This window comes from Mustelus asterias, chromosome 1 (genome assembly GCF_964213995.1).
Source record: "Mustelus asterias chromosome 1, sMusAst1.hap1.1, whole genome shotgun sequence".
NCBI classification, from domain to species: domain Eukaryota; kingdom Metazoa; phylum Chordata; class Chondrichthyes; order Carcharhiniformes; family Triakidae; genus Mustelus; species Mustelus asterias.
Window position 1 is genome coordinate 124517025 of NC_135801.1, and position 26580 is coordinate 124543604.

The window sequence follows — 26580 nt, forward strand, 5'->3', positions numbered from 1 at the left end:
ACACAGTGAACTAATTTCCAGAACACAAGAACACTTTGCCACATCTTCAACAGACACAACCTGCCAGCAAATTCCTAGGATCAAGACCATGAATTCTTCCAAAAGTGTGAGGTAATGCATTTGGGAAGGGCAAACAAAGCAAAGGATGTTCAATTAACAGGAGGATATTGAGAGGGGTTGAAGAAGTAATAGACCTTGGAGTTCATGTCCACAGATCCTGGAAGGTGGCAGGACAGGTGGATAAGGTGCCTAATTGAGGTATACAAAATTAAGAGGGGCTAGATAGGGTAGGCAGGAAAGACCTGAGGGGTGAATTACCAGGGACATAGATTTAAGGTGACCGGTAGAAGGATTAGAGGGGACATGAGGAAAAGATATTTCACCCAGAGGGTGGTGGGCATCTGGAATTTCTGCCTCAGTTGATGGTTGAGGCTGAAATGCACAACTCATTTCAAAGGTACCTGGACCTGCATCTGAAGTGCTGTAACCGGCAAGGCTACAGACAAGGTGCTGGCAAGTGGAATTAAAATTAGCAGTAAGTTTCTTTTTTGGCCAGTGAAGACTCAATGGGCTGAATAGCCTCTTTCTATGCTGTAGCTTTTCTATGGTTCTATGGATGTCGGACTTATTTTTAAATAAATATTTAAATTCCCCCCCCCCGTTTCCGGCAGGATCGAGCGCTGATTGCACATTTTGGCCTCAGCTTGAAAATCCAAGTCGGGCAAGATTCAGGTGGGTCCCTCAGCTCACAGCCCTGTTTTCCAGCTCCTCATTTTCCTGTTCACCATTTCACAAGTGTTTCTGTTTTCTCTCTGATGTGCGTGTGTGTTTGTGCCCTGTAGGTGTGTTTTCCTACCCACTTGTCTCATTTCTGTCTCTCACTAAATTTTGTACATCTGTTCATTTTGTTCAGATCTGAAGAAGAGCCTGCACCTGAACCTTTAGCTGGATGTTTTCTCCACGGACGCTGACTGAATTGCTGTACTTGTCCAAAAATTTAAGACAAGTCAGGTTCAGGAGATCAGCATTTAATCATTTAATTTCCGACATAAAGCATCGCCATTAAACATGAATAACAAAGTTCACAGTAGTTCCTAATGCGTCAGTAGTAATTTTGCAAATGTCTGACCAAAAAATGCACAATGATGTGAGAATCAATATCCACCTTGTATCTTAAGTACAAACTTTTGTCATTGATTCTGAAAACAAATTTTTAAAAACCTCCCAAACTATCTGTTGCTTACATTTGCATTTCATAAAAGGGAAACAGATTTCCTCTCTACGTCGTTCGGTGTGAATTAGCTTTGGACTTGTAACACAAGATTCACAGAGGAAATCCTATCTAGTGTTGTTAGTTACTCCATCCATTACTCCATATACTGTGCGCTCAATAGATGTACAATAAACTATTTCTCCTTGGCTGCATGTGAAGGAACAAATTAATTAGTGAACCCAGCAACTAACCACTTGAATAGTTTGTTATTATAATTGCATAGAATCATGCATAGTTCTGAGGCTCTGGCATCACACTTCAACTCAGTAGTTACTGTAACATTAGAATGATGAAATCTGCCACTGAAACCCCTTCTCCACTGTGCTTCCACACTCAATGTTAATGAACTGCATATAGCATGTTTACATATCTCAGCTTTTCACATACAACCTCTAATTTATCCTTTGATTTTCTGCCGATAGTTCAGGGGAACATCAGCTTCTACTATTTTTTTAATTTGCCATTTGAAAATAGCCTGATAACTGAAGTTCAAAGCAATTTAAAAAGCTGTTATTTTTAATTCATCCAGTTTTCTATTTATTTGATCATGTTCAGAAATCCTAGCACATAAAATTAAACCTGTACAAAATATTCACTTTATTATGCCTATTGTTTCTTTCATAAAGAAACTGAATTTGTAGGAACCTATTCTCCTCTTCTGACAAAACCTACTCACAATTGGGAGGCATTTGTTCTTTTTGTTCTTTTTCCTCTTCTCGCATCTAGTGGTGCACAAGGCAGACTTTCATCTGTTCCCATAGTGAGGTTTTTCCTGGACCAGGTCGCTAGTCTGTCACCAGAGGCTTACAGCTCGAAGGATACCACTCCACATCAAGCATGGCTGACCAGGAATCTTTCTTTGTTCATGGGATGAGGGTGCCGCCGGCTGGGCCAGCATTTTTTGCCTAACCCGGAGGGCATTTTAAGTGTCAACCACATTGCTGTGGATCTGGAGTCACAGGTAGGCCAGATCAATTTATGTTGGCAGATTTCCCTCCCTAAAGGACATTAGTGAACCAGATGGGCTTTTACCACAATCGACAATGGTTTCACATTCATCATTGGACTTTAATTCCCCATTTTTACTGCATTCAAATTTCACCATCTGCTGTGGTGCGATTCAAACCCAGGTCTCCAAAGCATTACCATGAGTCCAGTGACAATACCACAACACCACCACCTCGCCAGATAGAAGCTTCTTATTTGGTCAGAGACAGGAGGGTGTGACTGTGAATGAGGCTTGCATGGGACACAAAAGACTGGAATTCAGGAGCCATTGCCTTTGCAATTGTCCAATAGGTTTGGGTTATTTCAGCCTGTTTGGATGAGAATGGAGGCTGCAGGGAAGATGAACAAATTGACCATGGCATGTGTGGTACAGGAAGCCATTCCAGTGGGGAGGGGGGTGGGTGGAAATGTAGTGATAACAGGGAACAGTATAGTCAGAGAGATAGTCACAGTCCTCTGCAGAAAAGATAGCTGTGTTGCCTTCCCGTACCAAGGTTTGGAGCACCTGCTCCGGACTGGAAAGAAACTTGCAGTGGGAGGGGGAAGATCCAGTTGTCGTGGTCCATGTAGGTAGAGCTAGGAAATAAGTTCTGCATAGAATGGGAGGAACTAAGCACTAAATTAATAGGCAGAACCTTAAAAGGTAATAATGGATTATTACCTGAGCCATTTGCAAAGTGGCATAGGGCAAATAGGATTAGAGAAATGAATGCGTGGCTCAAAGACTGGTCTGAGAGAAGTGAGTTCTTGTCTGTGGAGCAATAGCACCAGCATTGGGGAAAGTGGGATCTGTACCATTGGGATGGTCTACACCTGAACTGTGCTGGGGCTGGTATTCTACTGAGCCACATAGCTGGGGAAGTAAGAAGGGGTTTTAAACTAATTAGTGGGAGAGCAAGGGATCAAATCTGGGAAGATGTGGTAAACCAGAGAGGAAAGATAAGGCAAGAAGAAATGGTATTAATATGGGAAATAATAAATGGAATATGACAGGAAGGGATAGAGCGTACAAATTAAAGAGTAAATCAGCAGATAAGTTTAGATGCTACAAAAATAATAAAAGGACAAATCTAAAGGCTCTGTATCTGAATGCACATAACATTCAAAACAAACAGATGAACTGATAGCACATATAGAAATAAATAAGAATGATCTGCTGGTCATTACAGAGACATGCGGCGGAAAGCTACCGCCCCGCCCTCCATGGAACCGGAGCCGACAAGGGGCGGACAATGAAAATGTGCTCTGACCTCGGGTGGGATTTTCCAGGCTCAGATTGAGCAAGGCCGTAAAATTCCACCCATGGGTTGCAGAGTGAAATAGATTGGGACCTGAATACTGAAGGGTACATGATTTTAAAAAGGGCAGAACGCTAGAAAAAGGTGGATGGGTGTCTCTGCTAATTAATGAAGGTAGTAGTGCATTAGAGAGATGTAAATTCAGGAAACTTGGATGTAGAAGTATTGTGGGTTGATATGAGAAGGGATAACGGAAAGAAGAGTCACTTGTGGGAGTGGTGTACAGGTCCTCTCATTGTACTTACACAGTGGGACAGAGTACAAAGAAAGAGATAATGGGAGCTTGTCAAAAAGGTACAACGATAATTATAGAGTATTTTAATCTACATAGAGAGTGGAAAACTCAGATGGGAAAAGGTAGCCTGGATGAAGAGTTCATAGAATGTTTGCAGGATAGTTTCTTAGAACAACACATTGTGGAGCCAACTGGAGGGCAGGTTATAGTAAACCTGGTAGAGTGCAATGAGCTAGGATTAATTGATAACCTCTCTGAAGGTACCCTTGGGTAGCAATGACCATAATATAATTGAATCTGACATTAATTTTGAGGGAAACAAGAGTGTGTACCGACAAGGCTGGCATTTTAAACCTAAAGAAGCAAAATAATGTGGGAACGAAAGGAGCACAGTGGCACAGTGGTTAGCACTATTGCCTCACAGCGCCAGGGACCCGGGTTCAATTCTCGGCTTGGGTCCCTGTCTGTGTGGAGTCTGAACATTCTCCCCTTGTCTGTGTGGGTTTATTCAAGTGCTCCGGTTTGCTCCCACAGTCTGAAAGACTTGCTGGTTGTTCGTCATTTACATAAATGACATAGATGACTATGTGGGGGTTAGGATCAGTAAGTTTGCCGATGACACAAAGATTGGCCGGATGGTTAACAGTGAGGTTGAGAGTCTTGGGTTACAGGAAGATATAGATGAGATGGTCAACTGGGCGGATAAGTGGCAGATGGAATTTAACCCTGAAAAGTGTGAGGTGATGCACTTTGGAAAGAATAATTTGACAAGGAAGTATACTATGAAAGGTCTGACACTGGGTAGTTCTGAAGAACAAAGGGACCTTGGTGTGTTTGTCTATAGATCTCTGAAGGTGGAAAGGCAGGTTAATAGGGCAGTGAAAAAGGCAAATGGCACACTCGCCTTTATCAATTGGGGTATAGATTACAAAAGCAAAGAGGTCATGATGGAGTTGTATGGAACTTTGGTGAGGCCACAGCTGGAGTACTGTGTGCAGTTCTGGTCACCACATCATAGGAAGGACATGAACGTACTGGAGGGGGCGCAGACGAGATTTACCAGGATGCTGCCTGGGATGGAAAATTTAAGTTATGAAGAGAGGTTGGATAGACTTGGGTTGTTTTCATTGGAGCAGAGAAGACTGAGGGGCGACCTGATTGAGGTGTTCAAGATTATGAGGGGCATGGACAGGGTGGATAGGGAGCAGCTGTTCCTCTTAGTTGAAGGGTCAGTTACGAGGGGACACAAGTTAAAAGTGAGGGGTAGGAGATTTAAGGAGGATTTGAGGAAAACCTTTTCACTCAGAGGGTGGTAACGGTCTGGAATTCACTGCCTGGGAGGGTGGTGGAGGCGGGATGCCTCACATCTTTTAAAAAGTACCTGGATGAGTACTTGGCACGCCATAACATTCAAGGCTATGGGCCAAGTGCTGGCAAGAGGTATTAGGTGGGCAGGTCAGGGCATTTCATGCATTATTGCAGGTAAGATGGGCCGAAGGGCCTTTTCTGCACTGTAGGATTCTGTGATTCTGGTTAGGTGAATTAGCCATGCTAAATTCTCCCTCAATGTACCCGAATAGGCGATTTTCACAGTAACTTCACTGCGGCGTTAATTTAAGCCTACTTGCGACTATTAAATAAACTTTAATTTTTAGCTAGCAAAAATAAACTGGAAAATGAGGTTAAGTAATAGGTCCACAGATGCAGTGGTAGACATTTAAGGGGATATTTCAGAATTCACCAAATAGATATATTCCAACAAGAAAGAAAAATCCCAAGGGGAGGATCCACCAAACATGGTTAACCAAAAAAGATAAAGGCAGTATCAAACTTAAAGAAAAAGCATATAGTTGCACAAAGACTGGACAGAATATAAAGAACAATAAAGAATGACAAAAAGATTAATAAGGAGGGAGAAATTAGGGGAGAAATCTAACTAGAAATATGAAAACAGATAAGAAGCATTGCCCTAGACACGGAGATAAGAAAAGAGCTAACAAAGTAAGCACTGGTCCTATAGAAAGTGCGTCCGGGGAGTTAATAATTGGAAATAAAGAGATGACAAATGAGTTGAACAGATATTTTCCATCGGTCTTCACTATAGGGGATGCAAGTAACATCCCAGAAATAGCTGCAAATCGAGAATTCGAAGGGAGGAAATCAGGAAAATTACAATCATCAGGGAAGTGGTACTTAGCAAATTGTTGGAGCTGCAAGCTGACAAATCCTCGGGTCTTGAGGAACTTCATCCTAAGGTCCTAAAAGAAGTCACTAGTGAGATAGTTGACACAAAAACAGAAAATGCTGCAAAGTCTCAGTAGGTCAGACAGCATCAGTGGGGAGAGAATAGAGCCAGCGTTTTGAATCTGGAGCTCTGATGAAAGGTCCTCCTGATTCAAAACATTAGTTCTATTCTCTCCCTTCAGATGTCAGACCTGCCAGAATTTTCCAGTATTTTCTGTTTTTGTTTCAGATTCCAGCAACTGCAGAATTTTGCTTTTATCTTGAGATAATTGGAACGTTGGGTTTAATTTTCCAAAATTCACTTAATTCAAAAAGGGAGGGAGTTAAAAAGGAGGGAACTACAGACCAGTTAGCTTAACAAATAGGGAAATATTAGGAGCTATTATTAAATGTTATGACAGCACTTGGAAAAAATTCAAGGTATTCAGGCAAAGTTAACGTATTTTGTGAAAGGGAAATCATGTTTAACCAATTTATTTCTTTCAAGGAGTCATATATGTGCTTTGGATAAAGGGGACATACTTTACTGGATCTACTGTATGTAGATTTCCATTAAGCATTTTATAAGACGCCACATCAAAAGTTATTGTAGAAAATTAAAGTTCATAGTGTAGGGGTAACATACTGGCATGGGATAGAAGATTGGCTAGCTAACAGAAAACAGAGGGTAGCCACAAATGGGTTTTTCTCTAATTGACAGGATGTAATGTGTGTGTGTCACAGGGATCTGTGCTGAGCCTTCAATTTTTTTACAATTTATACAAGTGACTTAGTTGAATGGACCAAAGGTTTGGTTGTTAAATTTGCTGATGGCACAAAGATAGGTAGGAACGCAAGTTGTGAATAGGACGCAGGAGGCTGCAAGGTTAAGCAAGTGGGCAAAGGTCTGTTAAATGGAGAATAATGTGGGAAAATGTAAATTAGTCCATTTCGGCAGGAAGAATAAAAAAACATTTTATCTAAGTGGTGAGGGATTGCAGTGCTCTGAGGTGCAGAGGGATCTGGGTGACTTACAGCTAGTTTACAGATACAGCAAGTAATTCAAAAAACTAATATAATGTTACAATTTATTGCGAGTAGAATTGAGTACAAAAGTAGGGAGGCTATGCTTTAATTAATTATACAGGACACTGGTGAGACACATCAGGAGTACTGTGTATAGTGTTGGTCTCCTTTATTTAAGGAAAGATGCAAATGTATTGGAAGCAGTTCAGGGAAGGTTTACTAGACTAATACCTGGATTGGACGGATTCTTACGAGGAAAAGTTGGACAGGCTAGGCTTTTATCTGCTGGAGTTTAGAAGAGTAAGAAGTGACTTAATTGAAACATATAAGATCCTGAGGGGACTTACAGAGTGGATATAGAGAGGGCGTTTCCTCTTATGGGAGAATCTAAAGCTATTTAAAAATGAGGGGTCACTCATTTAAAACAGAGATGAGAAAAAATATTTCCTCTCAAAGGGAGAAGAGTTTTGTTCAAAGGCAGCATCATCTCAGGTGTAAATAAAGGTCACTGGCTGCTTCATTTTAGTGATGTAATTAAGTTAATCATTGGAATGGGATGAGCTGCAGCTTTAATGAAATACTCCACACTGTATTGCTGTTTCTTTGAGCATAAAATCATGGACTTAGGAAGTGGGTGTCCAAAGTGTTAAAACATCCGTAATCTTTTTCATTTTCTTATCTTGAATCATCCCTCTTCTGAAAGAGCTTGCGCCTTAACAACTGGCATACTTCCAGAACCATTCAGTTCCACAATTTAAACATTAGCAGAGCTCTTGTTTCTAAATGTTCATCAGGATATTGCAGTGAATAGCAGTGAAACTATAAATAGACTCGTGTTATGTACACAGTGCTTGGACTTTGTGCATTGTTCTGACAAGGGTGGTTACCTTTGCACTTGCTTTATATGAAGAGCTAGATTAATAGAGGTCAAGATGTTTCTGAACTCTATTGTGATTTTTTTTATTTTTGAAAAATGTTCCTTTGGAAGAATTTTCCTTTGATCTGGCAACCTCAGATCCAAACACACCCTGGAAGAAAATTCTAACTATGCAACTAATATAGATCAAAGTTACAGTCCTTTAAATCTAGACTTTGCATCTGTTAAATTATATGGCTTGTGCAATCTTTGCCTTGTACAATGCATCTTATTGATTGGCCTTTCATGGTTGGAATGTAACTCATTACTTGTGATGCCTGGAGCACTGAAAAACTGGAATGCATTCTTGATAGCACTCCTTAATGACAGTATTCAGCATAGCAGCACCTTTGCTATATTTTCTCCAGCATCTCAGTAAGTAAGTGCACTGGTTCAGTGTGGCACAGAACCAGATTTAAAAGGTTTCAAAATTGACCTTTAAACTGTTGCGAGTCAGTTGATGTTATCCAGGACAATAATCGGAGTGTTACAATTGGCCTCCATAATTTTGGGATCGAGATAGAAAGAAACAGCCCAGGATTCAGCCCCATTGCTATCTAGGAGGGAATGCCAGATGAGGCTGTGTGAGGCTGAGCCGTGATGCCTCCCGTGGTTAAATAGCCTAACACTAATATAGATCCACGTATGAAGATTGCCATCTCAACCTGACCAGGTTCAGAGGCAATGGTAACTATTAAAGACATCTTTGTGTGTCATTCACTTCAGAATGCGGAAACTCTTTTTAAAAGCTCAACTTTGTTTTTCTTATCCGGATGTCAAAATGTCAAGTGCTCAGTTTAATCGTTGCAGCTGAACAGACGCACACAACACAAACAAACACTTGTGTAAAAAAAAACTATACTGATCCCCATGTTACTAAGCCTCGAGTAGAAAACAAAAAAAGCTTAAGGTACCTGTAAAAATGTATTTCATAAATGGAAAGAATAGTCAAGTAAAATCTTGGATAAAACCAACATGTTCATGAAAATAAATGGGTAGCCACGATAGGCACTTGTATTCACCGGTAATGGCAAAAGTATTGCTTGCTGGAGGTTAATGATTCACTATTACTATGAATTTAAAATATGGGATTAAAATTATATGATATCAGTATGATCTCTCATATAGTTCAATATTTATCATTCTACACTGATAGAATTTTTAAAATATTCTCAGATCCATTGTGAATTCTTTGGGGTCTACAGTAGAATTTATTTTTTGCAACAAAAGAAACAACTTAAAATGGTTAGAAGACGTTTTCCTTTCGGCTTATGCAAAAGTTTAAGAAATCATATATGGTTGAGCAGTTTGGCCATTAAAATACTGAACTGTTGACAAGGAGTTCATTAGCTAACTATCTTTGTTGACATTTACACTAACTCCCGATGAATCTGATTCTCTGTTAGGAAGGAACCTGGCTGAAGGTGAATCATTTTGCATCAACCAAATGTGCTTCCTTCTCATGATCCTAGCACATCAAGGTTCAGACAAATGGCAAAATCAGAGCTTTAAGAAACTTAAATAAGGCAAATACAAGTTATTTTCTACGTACCCAAGTTTTAGTTAGTTCTGATCACATTGAGACCACTTAATGTCACCTCAAAGCAATCAGATATACATATATAGGCTTCATAAGGATAGAGTTTGTAGTGTATTGCCCTGATTACATAGTTCTATGACCGACAATGGAGCAAACATGAGAAAGTCCAACTTTTCCTCATCGGGCAACCTGCCCATTCCAGGTATTAGTTTGGCAAATCTTCCTTGACCTGCTGCCAGTGCATTTACATCCTTCTATAAATAAGGTGACCAAGTGCCCAGGAGTCCAAGTGTGATCTCACTAATGCTCTGACTGAAGCTTCACTTCTCAACTTTTATATTAACTTCCCCTTGCAATAAATGATAAGATTCTATTCGCTTTCCTAATTACTGCTGTACCTGCATACTGGCCTTTTGTAATTATTGCACTAAGACACCCAGATGAGCTCTACTATCTCTCACCATTTAGATAATATTTCATTCTTCCTGCCAAAATGCACAATTTCACATTTTCCCACATGATAGTCCAATTGCCAGATCTTTGCTCATCTATATCTTTTTGTAGTCTCATGTCCTCTTCACAACTTCCTTCCTTCCTATCTTTGTGACATCAGCAAATTAGGCAACCATCCCGACCACCCCCAAGAGGAACCCCCAGTGGGTGCACTGGACTTAGATTTCCAGAAGGCATTCGATAAGGTCCCACAAGAAAGGTTATTGCAAAAAAAAAAGCTCACACAGGGAGTAACAGATTGACATGGATAGAAGAGCTAACAGAAAACAGAGGGTAAGTATTTTCTGCTTGTCAAGATATAATGAGTGGTGTGCCACAGGGATCAGCTCTCAAATTTCCACAATTTATATCAAGTTCAAGTTCATTCATTAGTGGCACAAGTAGGCTTACATTAACACTGCAATGAAGTTACTGTGAAAATCCCCTAGTCGCCACAATCTGGCACCGGGTACACTGAGGGAGAATTTAGCATGGCCAATTCTTCTAACCAGCACATTTTTCAGACCGTGGGAGGAAACCAGAGCACCCAGAAGATGCACACTAGTCTGAAAACGCCTGATCTCGTCTGATCTCAGAAGCTAAGCAGACTCAGGCCTGGTCAGTACTTGAATGGGAGACCGCCTGGGAATATAAGGTGCAGTGGAAAGGGATACTGGTCCAGGTACTACATATCCTGAGACTCGGTAGTGGCAACGTAAGGGTCCCAGAAGATGCAGTCATGGGGAGAACGTGCAGGCTCCACACAGACAGTGACCCAAGACGGGAAGCGAACCCGGGTCCCTGGCACTGTGAGGCAACAGCGCCAACCATGTGCCACCATGCCGCCTGTCAAATGACTGATGAAGGGACCAATGGTGTAGTTGTTAAATTTGATGATAGGTAGGAAAGTAAGATGCGCAGATGATATAAGTGATTTAGGTAGGAATTAGGTGATTTAGGTAGGAAAGTATGATGCGCAGATGATAAAGGGATTTAGATAGATGTTGATAAGGGAGTTTTGGTGGAATTTTAAGAAGGTGTCCCTGAGAATCTTAAACAAAATGTAGTCAGTCCATCCCCAACTAGTGAGCAATGAAAGTGTGATATGGTTTTAAGTAGCACTTGAAAACTTCAGCAATGAACTGTTCTGTTCAGCTGGTTGCTGTTAGCTAAGATTGTTAATTGAAATGCTAAACAGCAAAATAGTATGTATCTCAGGAATTTAATTAGCAATCAGAGCCTGAATGATCCTCAGTGTGATCATTCTTAATGCATGTTTCAATTCCTTTCCTTTAGGTGTGGAAGATTCTCTGCCTGTTCTCCTGTTGAGTATCAATCTAGTTAGTCTATGCTGCATCTTTTCCATTGTTCTGTTTTATAATGGAAAATTCCCAACTGTACACAGTACTCTACCTGTGGTCTTAGGTATATGTTCTTATGTTCTTATATCACCTTATTGCTTTTGTTTTCAGTGCTGATGTGATTAGACTTTTTCGTCTGCCTTTACATTAATTGTGGTTTCTTTCACTCAGAATGCACAGCATTTGGTGTCCCTACGAATTGCCTCGTGAAGGTGGTGGTGAGGCACCTGTCTGGACCGCTACAGTCCATGTGAAGGTACTGCACAGTACTGTTAGGGAGGAAGTCCCAGGATTTTGATCTAGCAACAATGAAGGAATGGCAACATAGTTCAAGGTCAGATGCTATGTAACTTTAAAGAGGGTGGTGTTCCACGTACCTGCTGCCCTTGTTTTTCTAGGTGGTATTTGTCAGGTTTGGAAGATAAAGGCAAAATTCTGCGATGCAGAATTTTGAAACAAGAACAGAAAATGCTGCAAGATTTCAGCAGGTAACATTAGCTCTATTCTCTCTCCACACCTGCTGAGATTTTCCAGCATTTTTTGTATAAGTTTGGAACATACTGTTGAAGGAGGTTTGGTGAGATGCTGCAGTTCATCTTGTAGATGGCATACACAGCTGCAACTATGTACTGTTTATAGAGGGAGTTAACGATTAAGGTAGAAGATGTGGTACCGATCGAGCAGGATTCTTTTTTTGAATGGTGTCCAGCTCCTTGCATGTTGTTGGAGCTGTATTCACCTAGTCAAGTGGAGACTATTCCATTACATTCCTGACTAGTGCCTTGTAGATGATTGGCAGGCTTTGGGGAGCCAGAGGTGAGTTACTCATTGCAAACTTCCCAGCCTCTGAACTGCTCTGATAGTCACAGTATTTATATGACTGCTCCTGTTCAGTTTCTATTCAACTGTAACCCCCAGGATGTTGATGGTGGGGGGATTCAGCAATGGTAATGCCATTAAATGTCATGGGGAGATGGACAGATTCTGTTTTGTTGAAGATGATCATTATCTAGCACTTATGCGGTGCAAATGTTATTTACCATTTATCAGCCCAAATGTTGTCCAAAGTGTTCCTGAATATAGACATGGACTGTTTCATGATGAGTTTCCCTTTAATTAGTTCTTGAAATCTACCTCAATGAGTTATTTCCTTACAAATATCTATTGTTGTTAGGAGATGCCATTAGGTCAAGTGCTAGCCAACAAATTACTGTAGAGCTTTTTAACTGACCGGCCTACGGATAGCTGTACCTAGCATATGCTTCAACTCCTTTATCAAGGTGATGTATTGAGCTAAATTCAGGCTAAACCAGCATATCAAGTCCCCATGTTTGCTGCCTCAGTGTCTTAAGTGTCTGAACAGAGCAAGGGCTAATGTGGGACTGGAGAATAGCACCACCCAAGGTATGATGTAAACTGCCCCTTTGTCAACTTGATTGGCACAAAAATGTTTGATCGTCTTATGTTAACTCTTTATACTGGGGTTAGTAGGATATTTCTTGTAATATGGGATCTGTGGATGTTTCAATGGTGAGATCTTGAGACTTGTATATTTAAACATGAACCTTTCATTGATAATCTTTAACTATTTTCAGATTTCAAATATTGTTATGCATGGTGCCACTTCTCCCATGCAGGCTGCTTCCAGCAGGTCTTGAGTCGATTACCACGTGACTCTGTACATCATACCTTGGGTGATGCTATTCTCCAGTCCCACATTAACCCTTGCTCTGTCAAGCACCGTGGTGGCACAGTGGTTAGCACTGCTGCCTCACAGTGCCAGGGACCCGGGTTCGATTCCCGCCTTGGGTCACTGTCTGTGTGGAGTTTGCACGTTCTCCCCGTGTCTGTGTGGGTTTCCTCCGGGTGCTCCGGTTTCCTCCCACAGTCCAAAGATGTGCAGATTAGGTGAATTGGCCATGCTAAATTCTCCCTGTGTACCCAAACAGGCGCCAAACTGTGGCAACTAGGGAATTTTCACAGTAACTTCATTGCAGTGTTAATGTAAGCCTACTTGTGACGATAATAAATAAACTTTAAACCTTTACATTACGATGGTGTGCAGACATATAATACAACAACTCCCTTTCTTCTCAATAGAAAACATTCCACGGACAGCAAAAGCTTCTATGAGTATATAATGAGGAAGAGTGTAGCTAAAGTGAATATTTGGAAGATAAGGCTGGAGAGTTAATAGTGGGGAACACAAATGGTTGAGACACTAAATCAATATTTTGTCTCAGTCTTCACAGTGGAGGACAAGAGTATGATTCCAGTAGTTAACTAAAAATACAGAGTTTATAGAAAGGGAGGAACTTAGAACTATCATAGGGAAAATGTACTGAGCAAACCATTGGGATTGAAGGCAGGCAAGTCCCCAGGGCCTGATAGCCTACATCCCAGGGTCCTAAAAGAAGTGGAATTAGAGATAGTGGATCCATTAGTTACAATATTCCTAAATTCCCTGGATGCGGGAAAGTTTCTGGTGGATTGGAAAAATGCTAATATAACGCTCTTATTCAAAAAGTGAGGGAGGCAAAATGTGGGAAACTATAGGCCAATTAGTTTAACATCTGTCATTGGGAAATTGCTAGAATCCATTATTAAGGAAGTAAAACAGGACATTTTGAAAGTCAAAACGTAACAAGCAAGGTAGATAATGGGGATCATGTCGATTTAATATACCTGGACTCCAGAAGGCATTTGATAATGTGCCACACAAAAGGGTAATATACAAGGTTAGTTCACATGGGATTAGAGGTAATTGACGAGCTTGGATAGAGGATTGGCTCACCAATAGAAAGCAGAGAGTCGGGATAAATAGGTCTTTTTCTGGTTGGCAAAATGTTGCCAGTGGGTGCCACAGAGTTCGGTTCCCGGGCCCCAACTATTTACAATTTATATTAACGACTTGGATGCAGAGGTATTAGATACCATAGCCAAATTTGCAGATGAGGCTAAAATAGGTGGGATAGTAGGTTGCAATAATGAAATAAATTTATAAACAGATACGGTTAGGTTAAGTGAATGGAGCAAAATTTGGCAGACGGAGTTTAACATAAGTGTGAAGTTATCCATTTTGGTAGGAAAAATACAAAGGCAAATTATTATTTAAATTGAGCAAAACTGAGTGCTTCAGTGCAGAAGGATCTGGGTGTACATATGCATGAATCATAGAAAACTACTATGCAGGTACAGCAGATAATAGGGCAGGCAAATGGAATCTTGGCATTTATTGCTCAACAAATAGAATATAAAAGTAGTGAAGTGTTGCTGCTATTGTACAAAGCAATATTGGGACTGCATTTAGAATATTGTGTACAACTTTGGTCCCCTTACTTGAGGAAGGAATTAGTTGTGTTGGAGGCAGTTCAGAGGAGCTTCACTAGATTGATTCCAGTTATGAGGGGTTTGTCTTACGAAGTAGTTTGGACAGTTTAGGCCTGTACTCCCCAGAGTTTAGAAGAATGAGAGAAAATCTAATTGAGGTGTACAAGATGATAAGGGAGATTGACAAAGTAGACATGGACAGGATCTTTCCTCTTTATAGGATAATCTAGAACAAGAGTTCATAGTTTTTGGATAAGGGGTACAAATTTAAAACAGATGAGAAATTACTTCTCTCAAAGGGAATCCGTAGAATTCATTACCCTAGAGCATGGTGGATGCCGGGACATTGAGTAAATTTAAGGAAGAGGTGGACAGATTTTTAATTAGTAATGTGTTTGAGGGGCAATGGTGAGAGAGCAGGACAGTGGAGTTGAGGCCGAGATGAGATCAGCCATAATCGTATTAAATGGTGGAGTAGACTCGAGGGGCTAAATTGCCTATTACTGCTCCTAGTTCTTAGGTTCCTTCCTTCCAATGGAGTATAACCATTTGCAACACAATCTTTACTTACTATCCCTTCTCCCCTATTTCAAGTCTCTATGACTTTATAAATTCAGGCGGTCTTGACATTTCTTTCACATCTCAGTCTGTCACGTTTGGAGGAATGGTAGTTGTACTCTGTTTCTGGTATTTGATTCACCTTTTGCATTCGTGCTAGCTGCGTTTCTCTTTATTAACAAATAATTTACTTTTTCCAGATACTGTGGTTTGTCCCATTCTTTCCAAGGGGAATATGCACTCCGTCCATTCCAAGAGTGGACTTCAATTTTCTTCTTGTGTGATGTCCATCATGTTCCCACTGGACATGCACGTTTCACAAATGGAACCTTCCTTTCCATTATTTCACAATTTCAGCCAAACATTCTTTTGCTGTTTTACTCTCGGGTTGTTTTGCAAGCTTACGAATCTTTTCATTCAGCTCAGCTTTTTCTTCTAGTTCCTTCCACTTCAGTATTGGATTTACATTTTCCAATTTCACGTCTGTCTTTGCTTTGTCTGAAACAGAACCTTGTCATAGAGTCACAGAATCCTTACAGTGCAGAAAGAGGCCATTCGGCCCATCGAGTCTGTACCGACCACAATCCCACCCAGGTCCTAGTCCCATAACCCCACACATTTACCCTGCTAATCCCCCTGACACTAAGGGCAATTTAGCATGGCCAATCAACCTAACCCACACATCTTTGGACTGTGGGATGAAAACTAGAGCACCTGGAGGAAATCCACGCAGACACGGGGAGAATGTGCAAACTCCACACAGACAGTCACCCAAGGCCAGAATTGAACGTGGGTCCCTGGCACTGTGAGGCAGCAGTGTGCCACCCGTGTCCTTCATTTTGGCTTCACCATTTACCAAATCTGCCTCTAGCGAAGTCTTAACCTGTTTCAGTTCTGTAATTGTGCTACGCCTGACTTCATTATCCACTCTCAGTTTAGAAAGTTCAGCGGCTTTTCCTTTCAATATCTCCTCTTTTCCAGTCAGCTGCTTTTCCAACTCTTCCATCTCTTTCTTGTAGCTTTCAGCTTCCACCTGGAATGTTGAACTTGGCTGAGTCTCCTCTGCTAACTGCTTCTTCAGTTTGTTCAGAATGACATTACATTCATTTTGCTTCTCTTCACAATCTTCCACAGGAATAAACTTTGACTGGAGAGATTCTTGTCTCATGTGAATATCCTTTAACAGGTTTTCCTTTTCTTTGTGATGCACGCTTGCTTATCTTGACTTTTTCTGACATTCACAAAGTCTCCTCCAGTTTCTTCTGCTGTGCTTCCATTCTGCTTAAGACGGTCTTTGTTTCTTCATGTTGCTGAATGCTAATGCATTCCTTTTGCATTTAATCTTGAAGGACAATCAACTGGTCTTTCAACTGTTCCTCACCTTGTTGACCTCTTGCCAACTCATCTAGTTGACTCAGATTGAATCTTGCGCTTCAACTGTTCCAGTTCAGCTCTGATGTGAACATTTTCCTGTCTAATTGCTCCATTCACTTTTTGCTTCTTTTGAGTGACCTCCGATAGCTTTTCTTCATTCATCTCCATCTACTCACTCCACACTGCCATCTGCTGTTGCACTTCGGGTACTGTCACCCTTTTCAAGGAACTCGAGTTTTGACCCTTTCAGTTGCATCTCAGCCATTTCTTTCTTCCACGCTGAACTCTTCGACTCGTGCGTTTCATTGCACTGACACGGTCGGCAACCATCTGGCTGGGGGTTTACTCGAATATTGTCAGTCTCACTCTGGGGTTTTTCATTGTCTTCTCTCTCAGATCTTTTGTTGCCCTCAGCACTTCGTTGGGAGTTTCCCTCCCTCAGTTCTCTTCTGATTTCCTGTCCATGGTGGTACTTTCCTGTAGTTACAGCTTTAAATGTCGCGGCCCCTTTTAGGTTGTCAGTGCAGCAACCATTCTTTTCACTGAGCCTGTCTTCAGCTGTCAGTTTTCTTTGTCGTGAGTTTCCCATCCTTTTCGATTTTGGCAATCTTGGGCCTTTTTTAAACTTCTAAACTTTCAGGGTAGGAGCATTTCTTTTCTTTGCGTTTCTTTCCTTTTTTCTTTTACCTCTGCAGGTCCTCTTGTTTAAACGTTCTGTGCTTTGGGAGTTTTGGCAGATGGGCGCTTTTTTTTTAAGGTAAGAGCTGTTAACTCTGTAGAAGCTCTTTTTCAATAACATGATGCATGGGGACCCCTTCCACTCAGTGCCCTTTTTAAGTCTTCAGAACAGCAGCAATTTTTTTTTTTTTTAAACTGAAAACATACCAACAAGAAGCAGGAGTCGGCCGTTCAGCCCCTCCAGTCTACTTTGCCATTTAGTAAGATCACGGCTGATCTGTTAGTGTCGTCAAATCAGCATTCTGCCTACACACAATAACCTATTATCTTCTTGCTTAACTGGAATCTATCTACCTCTGCCTTAAAAATATTCAAAGACTCTGCTACCACCTTTTACAGGAAGAGAGTTCCAAAGGCTCACGGCCCTCTGAACAATTTTGCCTCATCTCCATTTCAAATGGGTGGCAGTGCAAAGGGGGTGTTCTGTGGGGGTGGGGGGGGGGGGAGAGGGAGAGTGTTCTATTTTTATTTTTAATTAAGGCACCCTGAAAAAGAAGTTGGTGGGGTAGGTTTAATCAGAACCTGCCTGCCAGTGTGACATCCTGGAACCCATCCCTCATCATTTTTCCTTCTAAAAGGCTCTCAATATTGCAGAGAAAGTAGCCATTGGAACCAATGGCTTCCACCCTGTTTTTCCCCACCCACTGTGCCACTCTGCCAAATAATGAGAAAATTCCACCCATATTATGTGAAACGGTACTGTACCAGATCAAATAAACAGGAGAAAATGCACATATTATTATGTTGGTGTGTTTTTAAATAAATAATCTGTTATTAAAGATAATTTGAGTAACTTTTTTAAAACCAGAGTCAGAGTCAACATAACACATCGCTACCTACACTAAAATTATTGCCAGGACAGAGCTGTGGTGGATATCCAATTGGAGAGGTTCAAACGTCCAAGAGAGGTAGGCAAGGAGCTTGAAAAGGAAAGTGAGCTTAGAGATGTCATGGTAGTAAACAGATGGGTTGAGTGTGTTTTCTGAGAGTTGGATGATGCAGGTGGGTTTCCAAAAGAGGGAACTATACCTGAGGAGAGAGAACCATTTCCAATATCTGCTGGCATGGGAGTCAGAAAGAGAAACTGGTCAGCAGATTATTGGGAATGGGGCCTCGGGAGCAGGAGGTGAGTCTCACGGACAAGATAAGGTCAGAGTAAGGGTGAGATAGGAGAAAAACAAAAGAAAGTTGCAAGTTCAGGGCTAGGTAAGAAAGTAGTCTGGAAAATGATTTGGCATGTTGGAGAAAAGGGTGGAGGAGAGGTGGGGGGAGAAACGCGGGGATGTGGGAGTGGGATGGTGGGAAAATGGAGAAGCAGTTGAACAGATAATCTCAATCTTAGTGACAGGAAGATTATTTTTATTCAATCGCAGCATGCAAGTATCGCTGGCTAGGCGATTGCCCATCCTTATGTGCTCTTGAAAAGATCCATGAGTTTCTCACACTTGTAGGAGGTGAGGATCGAGGGGGCAGGAAAAGCAGCAGGTTGTCTTTAATCTAGATCAACCAATGGATGTCTAAACTAGTTGAGCACCGGACATGGTGAAATCATGTCTTTTAGGCTGAGGATACTGTGTTTGGGTTATACAAGGCAAGACCAGGATAGAAAAGAGAGAGAGAAAGGCTTTACTTCAGACAACACCAAAAGTGATGAGGGAGAAATTGAATTAAAAAATCAACCATTATACATATATTGTGGAAAATGGAGGGCTAAAGGCTAGGCTGAGTGCAATTTAAAAGCTATTATTAAAGAAGTTATAGCAGGGTACTTGGATAAGCTCAAGGTAATTAGTCAGAGTTAACATGGTTTTGTGAAAGGGAAATCATGTTTAACCAACTTATTGTTAACATGTACTGTGGAAAAGGAGAACTGATGGATGTGCTGTACTTGGATTTGCAAAAAATATTTGATAAGGTTATTGTGGAAAATAAAAGTCCATGTTATCGGGAGTAACATACTGGCATGGACAAGAGATTGGCTGGCTAACAGGAAGCAGAAAGTAGGTATAAATGGGTATTTTTCAGGTTGGCAGGATGTGTACCATAGGAGCAGTACTGGGATCTCAACCATTTACAATTTATATAAATGATTTGGATGAAGGGATGGCTGCCAAATTTGTTGGTGACACAAAAATAGGAAAGTAAGTTGTGAAGTGGACATAAGCTACAAAAATATAGACAGGTTAAGCGAATGGGCAGAGATGTGGCAAATGGAGTATAATGAGGGAAAAGGTGAAGTTGTCCATTTTGACAGGAAGAATAAAATAGAAGCATATTATCTAAATATAGATAAATGTATAGATCAGAGCTCTGGGGCGCAGAGGGATCTGGGTGTTCTAGTTCATGAATCACAAAAGGATAGTGTGCAGGTACAGCAAGTAATTTTCACTAACTTCATTGAAATATTAATGGAAGCCTACTTATGACACAAATAAAAAAATTTGAAAGCTAATAGAATTTTATCATTTGTGAGGGGAATTGAATAATAAAGTAAGGAGGTTATACTTCACTTGTACAGGGCACTAGTGAGACCACATTTTTAGTCCTGTGTACAGTATTGGTCACTTTATTTAAGGAAGGATGTAAATGCATTGGAAGCAGTTCAGAGAAGTTTACCAGCCTAACATCTGGAATGGATGGGTTGTCTTATGAGAAAAGGATGGAGAGGCTAGGTTTCTATCCGCTCGAGCTATGAAAGTAAGAAGCAACTTGACTGAAACACATATGATCCTGAAGTGTCTTGATAGGACGGATGTGGAGAAGATGTTTCCTCTTGTGGAAGAATCTAGAACTAGGGGTCACTGTTTCAAAATAACAAGTCAACCATTTAAAACAAATGAGGTGAATTGGGAATTTCACAGTAACGTCATTGCAGTGTTAATGTAAGCCTTACTTGTGACAAATAAACTTTAAACTTTAATTTTTTTTCACTCAGAGGGTTGTGAGTAAAGCAGAGTCTTTGAATATTTTTAAGGCAGAGGCAGATGGATTCTTGGTAAGGAGGGAGGTGGTAGGATATTGGGGTAGGCTGGGTGCAGATTTGAGGTTAATATCAGATCAGCCATGATCAGAATAAATGGCGGAGCAGGGTCATGGGGCTGAATGGCCTATTCCTGCTCCCTGTTCACCTTTTCAACTATTCGGTGTTGGATCAAGCTTTTCCAAGGGGTTTGCAGATGGAAATGAGTTTGTGGTGGTAGGGAGATGCGGATGATGAGGATTAGAAGGAAGCAATTGGAGGTAGTTTTGTCAGTGATCCAAACTTTGGGAGGAGAGGGGTCACATGACAGGGCAAAGCCAGGAAGATGAGATTTTATGTGGAAAGAAATGTTTAGGGAGGGCAGTGACATAAGAGGAGAGGGGACAAGGCGAGTTGGCAACACTAAATCTGAGCAGTGTAGAGTGTGAGGGAGGAAGGATATCCCAGGGAGAAACTCAGGGTGAGATTTATCAGGATAATGGAGAGCAATATTTTAAAGAAGGGGCAAGTAGGTTGAAACAAGATGAAGTACTCGAAAGAGAAGAAGGTGCCAAAGGGTTAAGGAGGGACCACGTTTAGTGATGCTGGCACGACAGTGATTTGAAAAGGAAAGGTGGTAGAAAGCCTAGTCCAGCAATGATGATTCGGTAAGGGAAGAGTGTCACCACCAGCGTGCCAATTTCTGTCAAAGCCAGGATATCCGAGCAGTCATCCATTAAAATGTAGTAGATGGCAAGGACCTGATCTGTGAGGTAATGGAGGGAACTGCAGTGAGCAGCAATTAGAAACATAGAAATGAGAAGCAAGAGTAGGCAGTTTGACCCTTCGAGCCTGCTCCGCCATTCATCTTGATCATGGCTGATCATCGAATTCAATATCCTGATCCAGCCCCCTCCCATTTCCCTTAGTCCCTTTAGCCCGAAGAGCTATATCTAATTTCTTCTTGAAATCAGACAATGTTTTGGCCTCAACTACTTTCTGTGGTAGTGAATTCCACACATTCACCAACCTCTGGGTGAAGAAATTTCTCCTCACCTCAGTTCTAATATAGGGTTGTTGTAGTGGGAGACTTCAATTTCCCTGGTATAGACTGGAAATCGCTGAGGGCAGGGACTCTGGATGGTGAGGCATTTGTAAAATGTGTACAGGAGGGTTCGTTGGAACAATATGTGGACAGCCCAACTAGAGAGGGGGCTATACTGGACCTGGTGCTGGGGAATGAGCCCGGTCAGGTCTTCAAAGTTTTGGTTGGGGAACATGTGGCAAATAGTGACCACAATTCTGTTAGCTTTAGGATAGTGATGGAAAAGGATGAGTGGTGTCCCAAGGGTAAGGTGTTGGATTGGGGGAAGGCTAACTTTATTGGGATCAGGCAGAAATTGGCAGCTCTTGATTGGGAGAGGCTGTTTGAGGGTAAATCCACATCTGGTATGTGGCAGTCTTTTAAGGAACGGTTGTTAGGGCTACAGGACAAGCATGTGCCTGTAAAAAAGAAGGATAGGAAGGGTAGGATTAGAGAACCGTGGATAACCAGGGAAATTGAGGGACTGGTCAAAAGGAAAAGAGAGGCGTATGTTAGGTCCAAGCAGCTAAAAACGGAGGGAGCTCTGGATGAGTATAATGAAAGTAGGAAAATACTCAAACGGGGAATTAGAAGAGCAAAAAGGGGTCACGAAATGTTCTTGGCAGACAGGATTAAGGAGAATCCCAAGGCATTTTATTCATACGTTAGGAACAAAAGGGTTGTTTGGGAAAAAATCGGACCTCTCAGGGACAAAAGTGGGGACTTATGCTTGGAGCCCAAAGAGGTAGGGGAGATCCTAAATGAATACTTTGCGTCGGTATTCACTAAGGAGAGGGATGTGTTGACTGGGAGTGTCTCGGAGGGGAGTGTTGAACCGTTGGAGAAAATCTCCATTACAAAGGAGGAAGTGTTAGGTTTGTTAGAGAATATAAAGACTGACAAATCCCCAGGGCCTGATGGAATCTATCCAAGGCTGCTCAGGGAGACGAGAGGTGAAATAGTTGGGCCTCTGACGCAAATCTTTGTCTCGTCACTGGACACAGGTGAGGTCCCAGAGGATTGGAGGATAGCCAATGTGGTCCCGTTAGTTAAGAAGGGTAGGAAGGATAACCCGGGTAATTATAGGCCGGTGAGCTTGACGTCCGTGGTGGGGAAGTTGTTGGAGAAGATTCTTAAAGATAGGATGTATGCGCATTTAGAAAGGAATAAACTCATTAACGATAGTCAACATGGTTTTGTGAGAGGGAGGTCATGCCTCACGAACCTGGTGGTGTTTTTTGAAGAAGTGACCAAAATGGTTGACGAAGGAAGGGCTGTGGATGTTGTCTATATGGACTTTAGTAAAGCATTTGACAAAGTCCCTCATGGTAGGCTAGTGAAAAAGGTTGGATCCCATGGGATGAAGGGGGAGGTGGCTAGATGGGTGGAGAACTGGCTTGGTCATAGAAGACAGAGGGTGGTAGTGGAAGGGTCTTTTTCCGGCTGGAGGCCTGTGACTAGTGGTGTTCCGCAGGGCTCTGTATTGGGACCTCTGCTGTTTGTGATTTATATAAATGATCTGGAAGAAGGAGTAACTGGGGTGATCAGTAAGTTTGCGGACGACACAAAACTGGCAGGACTTGCAGATAGTGAGGAACATTGTCAGAGGCTACAGAAGGATATAGATAGGCTGGAAATTTGGGCAAGGAAATGGCAGATGGAGTTCAATCCTGATAAATGCGAAGTGATGCATTTTGGTGGGAATAATGTAGGGAGGAGCTACACGATAAATGGAAGAACCATAAAGGGTGTAGAGACGCAGAGGGACCTGGGTGTGCAAGTCCACAGATCTTTGAAGGTGACGTCACAGGTGGAGAAGGTGGTGAAGAAGGCATATGGCATGCTTGCCTTTATAGGACGGGGCATAGAGTATAAAAGTTGGGGTCTGATGTTGCAGATGTATAGAACGTTGGTTCGGCCGCATTTGGAATACTGCGTCCAGTTCTGGTCGCCACACTACCAGAAGGACGTGGAGGCTTTGGAGAGAGTACAGAGGAGGTTTACCAGGATGTTGCCTGGTATGGAGGGGCTTGGTTATGAGGAGAGATTGGGGAAACTGGGGTTGTTCTCCTTGGAAAGACGGAGGATGAGGGGAGACTTAATAGAGGTGTATAAAATTATGAAAGGCATAGATAGGGTGAACGGTGGGAAGCTTTTCCCCGGGTCGGTGGTGACGTTCACGAGGGGTCATAGGTTCAAGGTGAAGGGGGGGAGGTTTAACACAGATATCAGAAGGACATATTTCACACAGAGGGTCGTGGGGGCCTGGAATGGGTTGCCGGGCAAGGTGGTGGAGGCGGACACACTGGGAACGTTTAAGACTTATCTAGACAGCTATATGAACGGAGTGGGAATGGAGGGATACAAAAGAGTGGTCTAGTTTGGACCAGGGAGCGGCGCGGGCTAATTGTTCCTGGTTTCTCGTTTCAAGGCTTCATTCTATGATCATCTTGCTGGTGCCAGTACAGAGTGAGACTGCGGATAGTTGGGAACCTGTCTCGGGGGCAGGGAATTCATATGGTGTTCGTGGAAGTGGAAATGACTAGGGTTGGGAAGCATTTTGTGATCAGGGCCATTGTGATCTCCTGGACTCGTTTCGATCGCCTCAGGGGGTCGGAGAGGAATTTCCCAGATTTTTTTTCCCCATATTGGCCCTGGGGTTTTTCACTCTGGGTTTTCGCCTCTCCCTGGAGATCACATGGTCTGGAATGGAGGGGTGGGGGTAAGTTAATAGGTTGTAATGAACAAAGCATCGTAGCTGTGAGGGACAGCTCGGTGGATAGGATATTGGTATGTAGATAGGCTGGAAAATTGGGCGGGGATCCTGGATTCAGGATTCAATCCTGGACCGGGGAGCGGCGCGGGCTTGGAGGGCCGAAGGGCCTGTTCCTGTGCTGTATTGTTCTTTGTTCTTTGTTCTAAAAGGTTTACCCATTATCCTCTAATTATGACCCCTAGTTCTGGACTCCCCACCATTGGGAACATTCTTTCTCAATCTATCCTGTCTAACCCTGTTAGAATTTTATAAGTTTCTATGGGATCCCCTCTCACTCTTCTAAATTCCAGTGAATATAATCCTAACCTAATCCTAATTAATATTTATCCATTGGCAGAGTCAAATGATCTAAATGCTTTTTAAAAGACAAAATTGTACCTGTCTCTACTACTATCTCTGGCAGCTTGTTCCAGACACCACCCTCTGTGAAAAAATTGCCCCTCTGGACACTTTTGTATCTCTCCCCTCTTATCTTAAACCTATGCCCTCTAGTTTTAGACTCCCCTACCTTTTGGAAAAGATATTGACTATCTACCTTGTCTATGCCCCTCATTATTTTATAGACCTCTAAGAAGGCGGCATGGACAAGTTGGGTCGAAGGGCCTGTTTCCATGCTGTAAATCTCTATGACTCTATGACATTACTGGGATGAGCAGAAAGGAGGTTAACAGCATGATTAGAATTGCAACCTTTGATTGACTGAAGGCAACTTAAGGGAGTCCACCAGAAATTGGCCTCAATCTCCGAATGGCCAAACAAAGCATTGCAGGAACACATCAGCACCCAGCAATGGCAGCCAACATCAGCCACCAGCCAATCACAGCCTGCACTCAAATACCATCTGATGTTCCCTACGCCAGTAACCTACTCCCTCATCCACAGAAAAGCCCAACTCGGTGTCAGCAAAGACCGCTTGATGGAATTATCCAAAATGCCTACAGACCACATAATCAGTGCCCCAATCAATTGAGGTGATGCCCACCCGGGCTGCAAAGCTTGAATTGAGGGCACTGATTATAAGCCAAGTTTAGGCTTGGCTGAGACTGGCCAGATGCTGATTAATTAATAACATTAGTGATACTAATTAGTGTCGGATTGAATTGGTGGTGACCAAGGGGACTGTGGTGCGCTGCATATTTCTGTCCCCTGGGAGCAACTGGCAGGGGAAAGAAAAGTTGGGCAGTAATTGACAATAAATGGATAATTTCACTTACAGCACCTAGAAAAAGGTTAATATGAAAAACAGAAGCTGTCATACAACTGCCACAATGCAAGAATCCTAGGAAATCTCTACATCGGATTTTCAGACTAATTAATGAGAGCTAATTTAACTGTTGTGATGGATTGATTATAAATTATGAATCTTCACTAGTTGTGGCATTAAACAGGAAATTAGAGATGCATATGATAAAGGAATCCTACAGTGCAGAAGGAGACCATTCGGCCCATCAAGTCTGCATCGACCACAATCTCCCACAGCCCCTATCCCCACAAAGAAAATTACCACACAGGAATAGGCCCTTCAGCCCTCCAAGCCTGCACCGACCCTGCTGCCCGACTGAACTAAAACCCCCCACACTTCCGGGGACCATATCCCTCTATTCCCATCCTATTCATGTATTTGTCAAGACGCCCCTTAAAAGTCACTACCCGTATCCGCTTCCACTACCTCCCCCGGCAACGAGTTCCAGGCACCCACTATCTGTGTAAAAATTCTGCCTCATACATCTCCTTTAAACCTTGCCCCTCGCACCTTAAACCTGTGTCTCCTAGTAATTGACTCTTCCATCCAGGGAAAAAGCTTCTGACTATCCACTCTGTCCATGCCTCTCATAATCTTGTAGACTTCTATCAGGTCTCCCCTCAACCTCCGTTGTTCCAGTGAGAACAAACTAAGTTTCTCCAACCTCTCCTCATAGCTGATGCCCTCCTGGTAAATCTTTTCTGTACCCTCTCCAAAGCCTCCACATCCTTCTGGTAGTGTGGCAACCAGAATTGAACACGATATTCCATGCATTTACCACAGCGAGTCCCCCTGACACTAAGGGGCAATTTAGGTTCTGCTTGCTGAAGTCCAGATCTGAGGCGTTCAAGTCAGGCATCACTGACCTATACAAGAAAGCCAGATCCATCAAAGATGCCAAAAAACAGTACCAGACCAAGCTAGAGTCCCAGGCTAGTCACACAGACCCCCGCCGACTATGGCAAGGTCTGCAAGACATAACAGGCTACAAGATGGGGGCATGTAAAATCACTGGCTCCAACGCACCCTTCCCTGATGAGCTCAATGCATTCTATGCCCGTTTTGTGCAAGAGGCCAGCGAGAGCAAGCCCTCCACCCTGGAAGCCATGGATGAACCTATATCTGCGGTCACCATTGCAAATGTCA

The 26580-nt window shown here is 42.3% G+C and overlaps 1 protein-coding gene and 1 pseudogene across 1 annotated transcript in view; one reads left to right on the forward strand and one right to left on the reverse strand.

Moving 5' to 3' along the window:
• fam149a (family with sequence similarity 149 member A) overlaps nucleotides 1-26580 on the reverse strand; it is a 118750-nt gene that overhangs the window by 69476 nt on the left and 22694 nt on the right. The gene's annotated exons all lie outside the window — the stretch shown is intronic.
• LOC144502071 (5S ribosomal RNA) lies at nucleotides 10564-10675 on the forward strand (annotated as a pseudogene).